Source organism: Symphalangus syndactylus, chromosome 4, assembly GCF_028878055.3.
Source record: "Symphalangus syndactylus isolate Jambi chromosome 4, NHGRI_mSymSyn1-v2.1_pri, whole genome shotgun sequence".
In the NCBI taxonomy this organism is placed as follows: Eukaryota; Metazoa; Chordata; class Mammalia; order Primates; family Hylobatidae; genus Symphalangus; species Symphalangus syndactylus.
Genome location: NC_072426.2, coordinates 22639698 through 22653983, shown reverse-complemented (window position 1 = coordinate 22653983; position 14286 = coordinate 22639698). Strand labels below are relative to the sequence as shown.

The window sequence follows — 14286 nt, the reverse complement described above, 5'->3', positions numbered from 1 at the left end:
TTTTTATAAGATTGAGATACCCAATGTTGCTGCTTTTTGATGGCACCCAACATAGAGCAAACTTCTACTTCCTTAGCTTTTCCTACCATCACCCAACCAAAGCCCAAATCTCATATCAGCTTTTTTCTAACAGTCTCTTACTGAGAAACACCCCGTGGTTTCTTATGATGTATGTTCTCCCTCTCTATGAATAAAGCATGAGTGAATAAGAAACCCAACTCTTAGTAAACTACAAGTGTGTTCTTGGTGGTGTTTGGCTGGAGGATATTGACACCCGCTATGCCTATCTACAAAGGAAGCCAATTGCAGCAGACCTGTTAGTGGAATTGCACTTCTCAAGTCCTTCAAATAGTTGTATGGCTACCACTTTGTGATGTGGAAAAGTTTATATGAACCTGAAATATAGAAATCTGCCCCACATTATAACTGTAAGTAAAAATTTCCAATTTCACTAAATTTTCTATTCTTTGATCATGACCATAAATATATAACTGTTTCATTTGCTTTTATTTTTCATCTCAGCAGAATATAAAAACAAGTTTTGGGTAGGATGGGGAGAATGATGTAACTTGTACAAACTCACTCAGCTGGTAAGTAGCATGCAAACTGTCATTCAGTCCCAACACTGTCTAAATCATCCACACTTCATCACTATGACATTTTAAGGTAATTGTGATGCAGAAGAAGAGAGAAAGGACAGTCCAGATAGAAAACATTATGTGTAAAACCACAGAGAAGAGACATTATCTTTAGGTTTACAGCATGGCAAGTGTTGGAGTACAGCCTAAAAGTAAGATTGGTGGAGGCAGATATTGAGAATAACAGTATATGCAAGAATAGTATAGGAAGGTTTGGCTGGGTCACATGTGTTAGGTGATAATGAATTCAAACCATATTTTGTAACCAACAGAGATTTTAAGCTATGGGTAGAGATAAGAGTATATGATAATCAAAACTATGTTTTTATTCTATTTTTTAAATTGACACATAATTGCAAATATTCACAGAGTACATAGTGATATTTTGATACATATAATGTGTAATGGTCAAACCAGAGTAATTAGCATATTCATCACCTCAAACATTTATCATTTCTGTGTGTTGAGAACATTCGAAATACTCTCTTCTACCTTTTGAAAGTATATAATAAATTATCAACTATAGTCACCCTATAGTGCTGTAGAAAACTAGAGCTCATTCCTCTTCTCCTATCTGGCTGTAATTTTGTATCCTTCAACCAATCTCTTTCTTTTTTTTTTTTTTTTTTTTTTTCTTGAGACTGAGTCTCGCTCTGTCGCCCATGCTGGAGTGCAGTGGCGCAATCTCGGCTCACTGCAAGCTCCGCCTCCCAGGTTCATGCCATTCTCCTGCCTCAGCCTCTCCCAGTAGCTGGGACTACAGGCGCCTGCCACCACGCCCGGCTAATATTTGTATTTTTTTTAGTAGAGACGGGGTTTCACTGTGGTCTCGATCTCCTGACGTCGTGATCCGCCCGCCTCGGCCTCCCAAAGTGCTGGGATTACAAGCGTGAGCCACCGCGCCCGGCCTCAACCAATCTCTTTCTACACCCTCTCTCCACTACTTTCTCTGCCTCTTGCAACCACTATTCAATTCACTACTTCTATTCAATCAACTTTATTTTTAGCTTCCACATATGAGTGAAAACATATGGTGTTTGTCTGTTCTGTCTGGTTTAAATTAAAATAATGTTCTCCAGGCTCATCAATGTTGCCACAAATGACAGGGTTTCATTTTTATAGCTGAATAGTATTCCATTATGTATATATACCACTTTTTTATTTATCCATTCATTTGCTGATGGACACTTTGATTGGTTCCATATCTTGGCTATTGTGAATGGTGCTGCCACAAACATAGGGGTGCGGATGTCTCAACAATATACTGATTTCCTTTCCTTTGGATATATATCCAGCAGTAGGATTGCTGTATCATATGGTTCTACTTGTAGTTTTTTGAGGAACTTCCATACTCTTTTCCATAATAACTATATTAATTTACATTCCAACCAACAGTGTATAAGAATTTCCTCATCTCTGCGTCCTTACCAGCATTTATTCATTTTTCTCTTTTTGAAAATAGCCATTCTTAGTAGAGATAATAGTTCATTGTGGTTTTGATTTGCATTTCCCTGATAATTGTAATCTTGAGCATTTTGTCATATATTTATTGGCCATTTCTATATCTTCTTTTGAGATATGTCTATACAGATCATTTGCCCATTTTTTAATCAGATTTTTTGTTTTATTTGCTATTGACTTGTTTGAGTTCTCTGAATGTTCTGGATATGAATCCCTTTTCACATAATTTTCAAATAATTTCTCCCATTGCATAGATTGTCTTTTCACTCTTTTAATTGTTTCCTTTGCTGTGCAGAAGGCTTTTAGTTTGAAATAATTCCATTTGTCTATTTTTGCTTGTTTTCTCTTTACTATTGAAGTCTTAGCCATAAAATCCTTTCCCAGACCAGTGTTCTGAAGCTTGTTTCCTATGTTTTTTGTAGTAGTTTTATTATTTTGGATCTTACATATAAGTGTTTAATCTATTTTCAGTTAATTTTTTTATAAGATGAGAGATAGGGGCCTAGTTTCAATCTTCTGAATATACAGTTTTTCCCAGCACCACTTACTGAAGAGTCTGTCCTTTCCCAAATAAATATTCTTGGAAACTTTGTCAAAAATCACTTGGTTATAAATATGTGCATTTATTTCTAAGCTCTCTATTCTGTTCCAATGGCATATGTGTCTATTTCTCTGCCAATACCACACTGTTCCAGTAACTATAGCTTTGTAGTATTTTGTGAAGTCAGGTAGTGTGATGCCTCCGACTTTGCTTTTGCTGAGGATTTCTGTGGCTATTTGGCTTTTTTGTGGTTCTATACAGAGTTTAGGATTGTTTTTTCTATTTCTGTGAAAAATATCATTGGTATTTTGACAAGGATTGCATTGACTCTGTATATCTCTTCGACTAGTATGGTCATTTAAAAAATATAACTTCTTTCAGTTCTTGAACAGGTGATATCTATCTCTTTGTGTGTCCTTTTTAATTTCTTTCATCAGTGTTTTACACTTTTTCTTGTAGAGATTTGTCATCTCCTTGGTTAAAGTTATCCCTACGTATTTTATTTTTCATATCTATTGTAAATAAAATTGCTTTCCTGATTTTTTCCAGTTACTTCATTGTTGATGTATAGAATTGCTGCTAATGTATGTGTTTTGATTTTGTATCCTACAACTTTATTGCATTTTTTTAATCAGTTTTAGGACTTTTTTGGTGGAGGCTTTAGTTTTTTATGTATAAGATCATGTCATCTACACATAGGGACAATTTAACCTTCTCCATTTCAATTTGGATGCACTTTATTTCTTTTCTTGCCTAATTGCTCTGGGCTAGATCTTTCAGTTCTACATCAAACAGAAGTGCTGAAAGCAGGCATCCTTGTTGTGTTTCAGATCATGAAGGAAAAGTTTCCAGCTTTGCCCCAGTCCATAAAATGTTAGCTGTGGGTTTTTCATATATGGCCTTCATTGTATTAAGGTATATTCCTGCTATACCTAATTTGACAAGAGTTTTTACCACAAAGTGTAGTTGAATTTTATCAGATGCTTTTTCTGCATCTGCTGAGAGGATTATATGGGTTTTGTCCTTCATTCTGATGATGTAATGTATCATGTTTATTGATTTACGTATGTTAAAACATCCTTGCAACTCTAGGATGAATTACACTTGACTATAATGTGTAATATTTTTGATGTGCTGTTGGATTCAATTTGCTAGAATTTTGTTGAGGATATTTTAATCTATGTTCATCAGATATTGGCCTGAAGTTTTCTTTTTTGTTGTGTATTATCTGGTTTTGGTATCAGGATTATGCAGGCCCTGTAAAATGAGTTTAGAATAAGTCTTTTTCTCTCAATATTTTGGAATATTTTGAGAATTAGGTCTTCCTTAAAAGACCTAATTCATAAAAGATAGAATTCAAGAGTAAAGCCATCTAGTCCTGGAATTTTCTTTGTTCAGAGACTTTTTATTACTGATTCAAGCTTGTTACTCATTACTGGTTATGGTTTTCTATGTTTATTTGGCTCAGTTATGGTAGGCTATGTATTCAGGGATGTGTCCATTTTAGTTAGGCTTTCAAATTTGTTGGAAAATAGTTGTTTATAGTAGTCTCTAATGATCCTTTGTATGTCTGAGGTACCAATTATGATGTCCCCTTTTTCCTTCTGATTTTATTTATTCGAGTCTTCTCTCTTTTTTCAATATTAGTCTAGCTAATGGTTTGTCAATTTTGTTTATCTTTTCAAAAAACCAATTTTTTGTTTCATTTATCTTTTATATTGTCTTTTAGACTAATTTTATTTCTGTTCTAGTCTTTCTTATTTCTTTTCTTCTACTACTATTGAGTCTGATGTGTTCCTTTGTAGTTCCTTAAGCTAAATTGTTAAATTGTTTATTTGAAATCTTTTTACTTTTTTGATGTAGGCATTTATTGCCATAAACTTGTGCCTTAATACTGTTTTTGATGTATCCCATAGGTTTTGGTATGTTGTGCTTCTATTTTCATTTCCTTCAAGACTTTTAAATTTTCATTTTAATTTTTTCATTGACCCATTGATAATTTGGGAGCATGTTGTTTAATATCCATGTATGGTTTTAACTCTTCTTGTTGATTTCTGGTTTTATTCCATTGTGGTCAGAAAAGATACTTGATATAATTTCAATTTTTAAAAGATTTTGAAACTTATTTTGTATCCTGCCATATGGTCAATCTTGGAGAATGTTCCATGTGATGATGAAAAGAATGTGCATTCTGCAGCTGTTGAGTGAGATGTTCCTTAAATGTCTGTTAGGTCCATTTGGTCTATGGGGCAGTTTTGAGCCAATTTTTTTAAATTTTATTTTCTGTCTAGATGAGCTGTCCAATGGTAAGAGTGGGGTGATGCCCTCACTTTTTATTGTGTTGGAGGTTGTCTCTCCCTTTATATCTTAAACATTTGTCTTACATGCCTGAGTGCTCTGGCATTGGGTACATGTATGAATATAATTCTAATATCCTCTTGCTGATTTGACCCATTTATTACTAGATAATGTCCTTCTTTGTTTCTTTTCGGAGCTTTTTTTAAACTTAAAGTCTATTTTAGCTAAGTATAGCTACTCCTACTTGTTTGTGGTATCCATTTGCATGGAATATCTTTGTCCTTCCATTCACTTTCAGTCTATGAAAACTGTTTCTTTAAAAATAAAGTGAGTTTCTTGTAAGCACCATATAGTTGGGTCTTGTTTTTGTTGCTCTTGTTTTGCTTTTTAATCCATTCCATCAGTCTGTGCTTTTTATAGAAAATTTAATTGATTTACATTAATATTTACTATTAGCAGTTGAGGGCTTACTCCTGCCATTTTATTAATTTTTTAGCTGTTTTGTGTATTCTTTGTTCCTTTCTTCCTCTCTTGTTTATCACTGTGGTGTAGTGGTCTTCTGTAGTAATAATATTTTATTCATTTTTCTTTCTCCTTTGTATAACTGCTGTACCAATGAATTTTATATGTTTGTTTCATGTTAGTAGTTACCAACTTTTCTCTTTCAGATGTAGTACTTCCTTAACCATTTCTTTTAAGGTTCATCTAGTGAATGGTGAACCCCTTATTTTTTGCTAATCTGAGAAAGACTTTATTTCTGCTTAATTTCTCAAGGATAGTTTTGTGAGTAAAAAGCTGGCATTCTTTTTTTCTTTCAGCATTTGAATGTGACGTCCTATTCTCTCACGAACTGTTACATTTGTTCTGAGAAATCACTTTTAGTCTAGAGGGACTATCTTATATGTGAGTTGACACTTTTCTCTTTTTTTCAACTTTCATTTTAGATTCAAGTGGTACATGTGCAGGTTTGTCACAAGGGTATATTGTAACTTGCTGAGGTTTAGGGTATGATTGAACCTGTAACACAGGTACTGAATAGAGTACCCAAGAGGTAGTTTTTCAACCTTTCCCCCTTTCCTTCCCAGTCTTGTAGTCCCCAGTGTCTATTGTTTCCTTCTTTGTGTCCCTGTTTGCCCAGTGTTTAGCTCCCACTTATAAGTGAGAACATACAAGTATTCAGTTTTCTATTTCTGCATTAATTTGCTTAGGACAATTGGCTTCCAGCTGCATCCATGCTGCTGCAAAGGAATTGATTTTATTCCTTTTTATAGCTGTGTAGTATTCCATTGTGTATATGTATCATATTTTTTCCCAATACACCTTAATGGGCATCCAGGTTGATTATATGTTTTTGCTATGTGAATAATGCTGTGACGAAAATATAAGTGCATGTCTTTTTGGCAGAACAATTTATTTTCCTTTGGATATATACCCAGAAATGGGACTGCTGGGTCAAATGGTAGTTCTGTTTTTAGTTCTTTGAGAAATCTCCATACTGCTTTCCACAGTGGCTGAATTAATTTACATTCCCACCCACAGTATATAAACACTCCTTTCTCTTCACAGCCTCACCAGCATCTATAGTTTTTTGACTTTCTAGTAATAGCCATGCTGACTGGCATGAGATGGTATCTCATTGTGTTGAATTGCATCTCTCTGATGACTGATGATGTGGAGTAATTTTTATGTTTGTTGGCCACTTATATGTTTTCTTTTGAGAAGTGTCTGTTGATGTCTTTTGCCAATTTTAATGGGTTTTTTTGTATTTTTCTTGTTGGATATTAGACTATTGTTAGATGCATAGATTGTGAATATTTTCTCTCATCCACTAGGTTGCCTATATATTCTGTTGATAGTTTCTTTTGCTGTGCAGAAGCTCTTTAGTTTAATGACATCCCACATGCCAACTTTTGTTTTTGCTGCAATTACTTTTGAGGACTTAGTCATAAATTGTTTCCCAAGACTGGTGTCCAGAATGGTTTTTCTTACATTTTCTTTTAGAATTATTATAGTTTTAGGTGTTATATTTAAATCTTTAACCATGTTGAGTTAATTTTTGTGTATAGTGAAAGGTAGAGGTCCTGTTTCATACTTCTGCACATGGCTAGCCAGCTATCCCACCACCGTTTATTTAATAGGGAGTCCTTTCCTCATTGCTTATTTTTGTTGACTTTGTCAAGGATCACATGGCTGTAGGAGTGAAGCTTTATTTCTAAATTCTCTATTCTGTTTCATTGGTCTATGTGTCTGTTTTTGTACCAGTACCATGCTCTTTTTGTTACTGTAGCTTTGTAATAGTTTGAAGTTGGGTAATGTGATGACCCCAGCTTTGTTCTTTTTGCTTAGGCTTGTTTCAGCCATTGGGCTCTTTTTTAGTTCAATATATATTTTTAGAATATATTTTTTCTAAATCTGTATAATGTTCGTAGTTTGATAGGAATAGCATTGAATCTGTAAATTGCTTTCGGCAGTATGGCCATTTAAATGATATTGATCCTTCCAATACATGAATATGGAATATTTTTTCATTTGTTTGTGTCATTTATGATTTCTTTCAGGAGTTTTGTAGTTCTTCTTCTAGAGATCTTTCACCTCCTTGGTTAGAAGTATTCCTAGATATTTTATTTTTTCATGACTATCGTTAATGGGATTGCCTTCTTGATTTTGCTCTCAGCTTGAATGTTATTTGTATATAGAATAGTTACTGGTTTTTGTATGTTGATTTTGTATCCTGAAATTTTACTCAACTTGTTTGTCAGTTCTTGGAGTGGCATTTTGGTAGAGTCTTTAGTGTTTTCTAGGTGTAGAATCATATCATCAGCTAAGAGAAATAATTTGACCTCCTCTTTTCCTATTAGGATGCCTTTAACTTTTTCTCTTGCCTGGTTGCTCTGGCTAGCACTTCCAGTACTATGATGAATAGGAATGGTGAAAGTGGTCATCCTTGTCGTCTTCCAGTTCTTAAAAGGAAAGATTCCAGGTTTTGCTTATTCAGTGTGACATTGACTGTGAGTTTGTGATAGGTGGTTTTTATTATTTGGAAGTATGTTCCTTCAATATCTAGTTTGTTGAGGGTATTTATCATGAAGAGATACTGGATTTTACTAAATTTTTTTTCTGTGTCTGTTGAAATAATCATTTTATTTTGTTTTTAATTCTGTTTATGTGATGAATCACATTTGTTGATTTGCATATGTTGAATCAACCCTGCACTTCAGAAAGGAAGCCTACCTGACCATGGTGAATTAAATTTTTGATGTGCTGTTTTATTCAATTTGCTAGTATTTTGTTGAGAATTTTTGCATCTATGTTCATCAGGGATATTGTCCTGTAGTGTGTTTTTGGTTCCGTTTTATTCATGTTTTCTTCTCCAGGTTTTGGTATTAGGGTGATACTGGCTTTGAAAAAATGAGTTAAGGAAGAGTCCCTTCTCTTTGATTGTTTGAAACAGTCTCAGTAGAATTAGTACCAGCTCTTCTCTGTAAATCTGATAGTCTTCAACTATGAATTCATCTGGTCCAGGTCTTCCCTGACCCCCACCCCTACCCCACCCCCCGCTGGTAGTTTTTTGGTTACTGGCTCAATTTCAGAACTTGATATTTGTGTGTTCAGGGTTTCAATTTCATTCTGATTCAGTTTTGGGAAGTCTTAGGTTTCCAAGAATTTATCCATTTCCTCTAGATTTTCTAGTTTGTGTACAAAAAGGTTTTCATAATATCTCTGAGGATCTTTTGTATTTCTGTGGGATCAGTTGTAATGACACCTTTGTCATTTCTGATTGTGCTTATTTGGATCTTCTCTGGTTTTTTCTTCATTAATCTAGCTAGAGTTCTATCATATTTATCCTTTCAAATAAACAACTTTTGGGATTTTTTACTTTTTGTATGTATTTTTGGGTCTCAATTTCATTCCGTTATGCTTTGATTTCATTTATTTCTTTTCTTCTTGTACTTTGGGGGCTTGTTTGTTCTTGTATTCTTAGCTCCTCTGGGTGTGTATTGTTAGATCATTGATTTGAGATTTTTCTAACTCTTTGAGGCTGGTGTTCAGGATGATAAACTTTCCTCTCAACATTGCTTTTGCTGTATCTCAGAGATTTTGGTATGTTGTGTCTCAGTTTTTATTTATTTCAAAGAACATTTTTATTTATGCTTTAATTGTACTGTTTACCCAAAAGTCATTCAAGAGCAAGTAGTTTAATTTCCATGTAATTCTGTGTGTTTTAGATATCATTTTGGTATTGATTTCTGTTTTTTATTCCATTGGGTCTGAATGCCTAATTGGTACAATTTTACTTGTTTTTTTAATTTTTTGAGCTTCCTAGTTGAGCATGTGGTCAATCTTAGAGTATGTTCTGTGTGCAGATGATAAAAATATACATTCTGTGGTCAATGGGTCAAGTATTCTGTAGGTATCTATTAGATCCAATTGGTTAAGTGTTGAATTTATGTCCAGAATTTCTTTGTCAGCTTTCTGCCTCCATGATTGGTCTAATGCTGTCCATGGGGTGCTGAAGTCTGCCACTATTATTGTGTTGCTAAGTGTCTCATACGTCCAGAAGTACTTGTTTATGAATCTGGATGTGCCAGTGTTGTGTGCATATATATTTAGGAATGTTAACTCCTCTCTGAATTGAACCCTTTATCATTATGTAATGCCCTTCTTTGTCCTTTTTTAATGTTGTTAGTTTAAACTCTGTTTTATCTGATATAATAATAGTGACCCCTGCTGTTTTTTCATTTTCCATTTGTGTGGCAGATCTTTTTCCAACCATTTACTTTGAGCATATGGGCATTATCACATGTGAGATGGGTCTCTTGAAGACAGCAGATGGATAATGCTTGTTATTTTATCCAACCTGACACTAATTTAAGTGGAGTGTTTAGACTATTTACATTCAAGGTTAATATTGATATGTGAGGTTTTCATCCTATTGTGAAGTTGTTAGGTGGTTGCCTATTCCGTGTTTCTCACAGAGTTGATCTTTATGGACCTCACAGATTCCCATTTGCTCACAGAGTTCATCTTAATGCAGTATCTTGCTATTTCCCAGTGACTGAGGCACACTAAAAGCCTCTAATCTGCCATCTCACTTCCATTTTCTGTATGTCACTTTTGTTTTTCTGCTTACAAATCGTCCACCACATGGCTGTGCTTGAACCTCTCTGAGCCTACTCTGGCTTGGGAGGCTGCCCAATTCATAAATCATTCTTTGCTCAATTAAGCTCTGTTAAATTTTATTTGTCCAAGGTTTGTTCTTTTAACACATGAAAGCTTTTCTTTCTCTGAGACCCCTGGTGGCAACTGGATAAAGAATGGCTACTACATACTGAGTGACATTTTTCTCTTGTGGGTTTTAGGATTCTCTCTTTGTCTTTGGCTTTTGACAATTTGACTATAATGTGCCTCAGAGAGGACCCTTTTGCATTGAATCTATTTGAGAATCTCTATACTTCTTGGAATTGGGTATCCATACTATTGCAAGACTTGGGAAATTAGCAACTATTATTTAATTAAATAGTTTTTTTACACTTTTTCCCATCTCCATGTTCTCTTCTTGAAATCTCATATGGTACCCCATGAGTCCTGTAGGCTTTCTTCATTCTTTCTTTTCACTTGGATTATTGCAAAAGATCTGTATTTAAGTTCATAAATTTTTTCTTTTACTTGTTCTTGTCTGTTGTTGAACTCGATTGTATTTTTATTTCATTCATTGAATTCTTCAGCATCAAGATTTATGTGGGTTTTTTTTTTACAATATTTATCTCTTTGTTGAATTTCTTTCAGATCATGAATTGTTTTCCTGATTTTGTTGTATTGCTTACTGTATTCTCTGTATCTTACTGAGTTTGCTTAAGAAAATGATTTTGAATTTTTTTCTGTTATTTTGCATATTTCCTTCTTTCTGGGATCTGTTACTGAAGAATTATTACGCTCCTTTGAAATTATCATGTTTCCTTGGTTTTTCATGTTTCTTTTGCCCCTATATTGATATCTGTACAGCTGGTAGAACAGTCAACTATCTCAATTTTGTGGAGTAGCTTTCACAGAGAAAGACTTATTCCCATAGATGAGTTATGTGATGTCATTTAGTTGGGTTATGTTGGCTTTGGCTGTAGGTGGACACAGGTTTCCATGAAGTTTCTTCAGCTGTAATCCATGTTAGCAACGTCTGTGAGTGCCTTCACGGCCTAGGCTATGGGAGTTTGGCAGTGGTGATGTGGCTTTGCCAGGAGTGAGTTTGCCAAACTATCTCTCAGGCCTGGAGTTTACACATGCATGCAGTGGGTTGACCAGTTTGGGACCTGGCTTGGCAGAATTAGGGCCACTGGGCTTTTTCATAGTCCAGGGGCATGGGAGCATGCGATGGGTTCGCCTTTGGAGGACTGGTTTGCCAGGACCAGGGCCTCTGGGCTGTTTCACCAGCCAGGGGTACATGCCACAGTGGCTTGGTTGGTTCAAGGAGGGATCCACCTGAGGCAGGTCAACCAGGCTGGTTCTCTGGATGCAGGTGTCAGCATATAACTGCTTGGCTGGCTTGGGAGTAGGTCTTCTGAAGGTTGGCCTACTGAATTTTTTTCTCCAGTTGAGGGCATGGACATATGGCTACTTGGCTGGCTCAGGGGCTTGTCCACTGGAAGCAGATCTTGAGGGCTGGTTCTCTGGCCAAGGGAAGAGGTCTTGCGGCTGCTTAGCTGGTTTAGGGACATGTTCCCCAGACTGTTTCTCCTGACAGAGGGGTGAGTGTGGGGCTGCTCAGTGGGCTTTGGAGCATATCTGCTGAAGGAAAATCCATGAGATTCTAAGGAAAGCAGCTAGACCTGCAAGGCCACATTTTTAAATAACTGTGAGCAAAGTCAAAAATGGATTAAAGATAGGACAGACTCAATAGCCTACAGAAAGCCCATTTTATGAAATATGTCAAGAAGTTACTCTTGCATCTAAGAAATTATTCTATATTTGTCTCATCACATCCAGGTGAAACAGCTTTGTTATTATCTCAACACCCATGGGTTTTAAACAGCTACAGTAAGCTTTTCATAGCTCATAGGGAGTATTTGTGCAGCTCAGTTAAATTATGACTTCTAATTAGGATTTAATTAGAAATAGAAAGCAGCTTGTTTAGAACATGGCTTTGTATGTTGAGTTACAAAGCTTCATCTGCATCTTTGTTAAAGATTTTTTAAATCCTCTATATGCTGAACTAAGGAAGAGTGATTCTGAATACATTCTGCAAAACCTGTGGGCTCCATGAATAACCTTTAGGAAATATTAGACAGAAATATGATAGAATCCCTGAATTTGTATTTATGCTTCCTTTCCTAAGCCCTATTTAAAGATGACACCCAAAAGACCAAGGTGATACATAATAGATTTAATCCACAATCCTCAACTTCCATCAAACAGTAGTGCTAAACTGAATGGGATTTTGAGAAGACATGTCAGAGTTCAGCAGGAAAGAGTACATAGAAAAGTTTTGATAAATTAGATACAGGGGAGGTGAATAATGGCATATGTATCACAGTAAGTAACTGAATACCTTGAAGCAGTCTCTCCAATCAGAAAACACACAATCAGAACAGGGGTTGCAACAAAGCCTCATGTATGCTTAGTTTATTCACGTGGCCCAGTATAATACCTTAAAATGATTATTTTCTGTATTTCCTTGTATATGATGGTCCCTATTCCAGTGGGTCTGAAGCATCGACATTTTCTTTAGAAGAATCATATTTCTAATCAAGAGAAACAGTAAATGTTTGGTTTTATACCCCTAAAATGGTTTTTTTTTTTATTCTTACTCTTAAATAAGCTTTTAAAACTATTAACAGGAGCAATAGTTCTGAAATCCAAAGGTTTTTAATTGCAAGACATAGGCTTCATTGAAAGGAGGAAAAGCTTTTGAGAATCAAAGTAAAAACTCTGAAAGAGGCTGCACATAACAACAGATTTGAAAGACAGTGGAAGACATAGACTGCCCTAAGTAAGCGTAACCTGGACTGGAAGAGACGGGTGAGTTTGAAAGAAATGAGTAGGACAATAAAGATGATGGCCTTATGGAGAGGAGCAGATTTGGCAGCCATGTGGGAAAAAAATGTATTAGTATATGCATAAAATATAATCATCAAGGTTATAAATGTTTAGTTATTTTATTTGCTCAAAAATATATTGCATGCTACATTTAATCATACTGCAATGTACAAAGTATGTGTCTTAACAGAGCACTACAGGGTGACTATGATATATGAAGCCACAGAAAACATAAGGCTGAAAGGTGTGCTCTGGATTTTGCCATAGGAGTCACCCAAGCAACCACCCCAGCTGGAATCTGGCCATGTGGAGCTGATGTCCACAGCACACTGCCAGGTTGCTCCCCTTACATGGTACTCCCTCTTCATGCTGATGATACTTTAATAAGCTTTTTTTTTTTGGGGAGGGGGCGCATCTGAATAGAGGAAAGAGAATAAAGAATAAAATCATAGAGGGAGAGATTATCTGGACAAAGGGAAACTCTGAGATCATGTGCTGAGATCATTTTGGACACATAGCTGCCTATTATTACTCCCTCTGGCATGGTCATAATTGAGATAAATGTAGCTAGAAATTTATGTTGTATTCCTTATCTGCCATTGGCCTTACTGCTTGGGAAGAAATTCTAGAGCTGAGGTCATACATTATAATTACCATCTAACATCATCATGAATGTTTTTTTAAATGGACATTTAAACACACACCAAAAAAATAAAATGAAAGCTAATTTTTAATTAAATAAAACATGATTTTGTGAAAAACTTACTATGTATATTATACTTATTTTCCACCTTCTGCCCCTCATTAGGAAGAAGGTTGGCTTACATTTTGTGCAGAGGTATTTGGGAGAATGCTCTCAAGGGATACAGCTTTGGTAAAGCAAGGAAGACAAGATGGGGCAAAGGGTGAAGCTGACCTACATTGCTGCTGCACCTGAACTTCATTCAGCCTTACAGGGCACTTTGGACCAGGCACGACACTTCAGAGTTATCTCAAACTGAGGCATGGGGCTGGGACTTTGTGTCCCGCCTCAATCAGTCATTGGCCATAGAATTCCTCCTAGAGCAGGTACAATTTTAGATGAGGCAGTTCCCTGAGGCTGAGGGCAATTTCAATGAAGAGTGTAACTATAAACCACTGGATGCCAGTATTTCCAGCACCGTAGAATAAACATGCCAGTCCTGATGAGAAAAGTCAGTAACAAATCTCAGTATACATTTCAAACTTCCACGTGCAGCAACATCAGTTTAAATATTAACATTAGGAACTATTATCTAGGCAATTCTTCAGTTCTCCCCTTTGCAAAGACTCAATAAATGC

The 14286-nt window shown here is 35.7% G+C and overlaps 1 long non-coding RNA gene across 1 annotated transcript; it reads left to right on the top strand.

The window, feature by feature from the left end:
- Positions 1-727: 727 nt before the first annotated feature.
- On the top strand, positions 728-14195 carry LOC129480456 (uncharacterized). The gene is made up of 3 exons (XR_008657050.2): positions 728-790; positions 12807-12948; positions 13775-14195. It is a non-coding gene; the product is annotated as an uncharacterized lncRNA (long non-coding RNA).
- Positions 14196-14286: the final 91 nt, after the last annotated feature.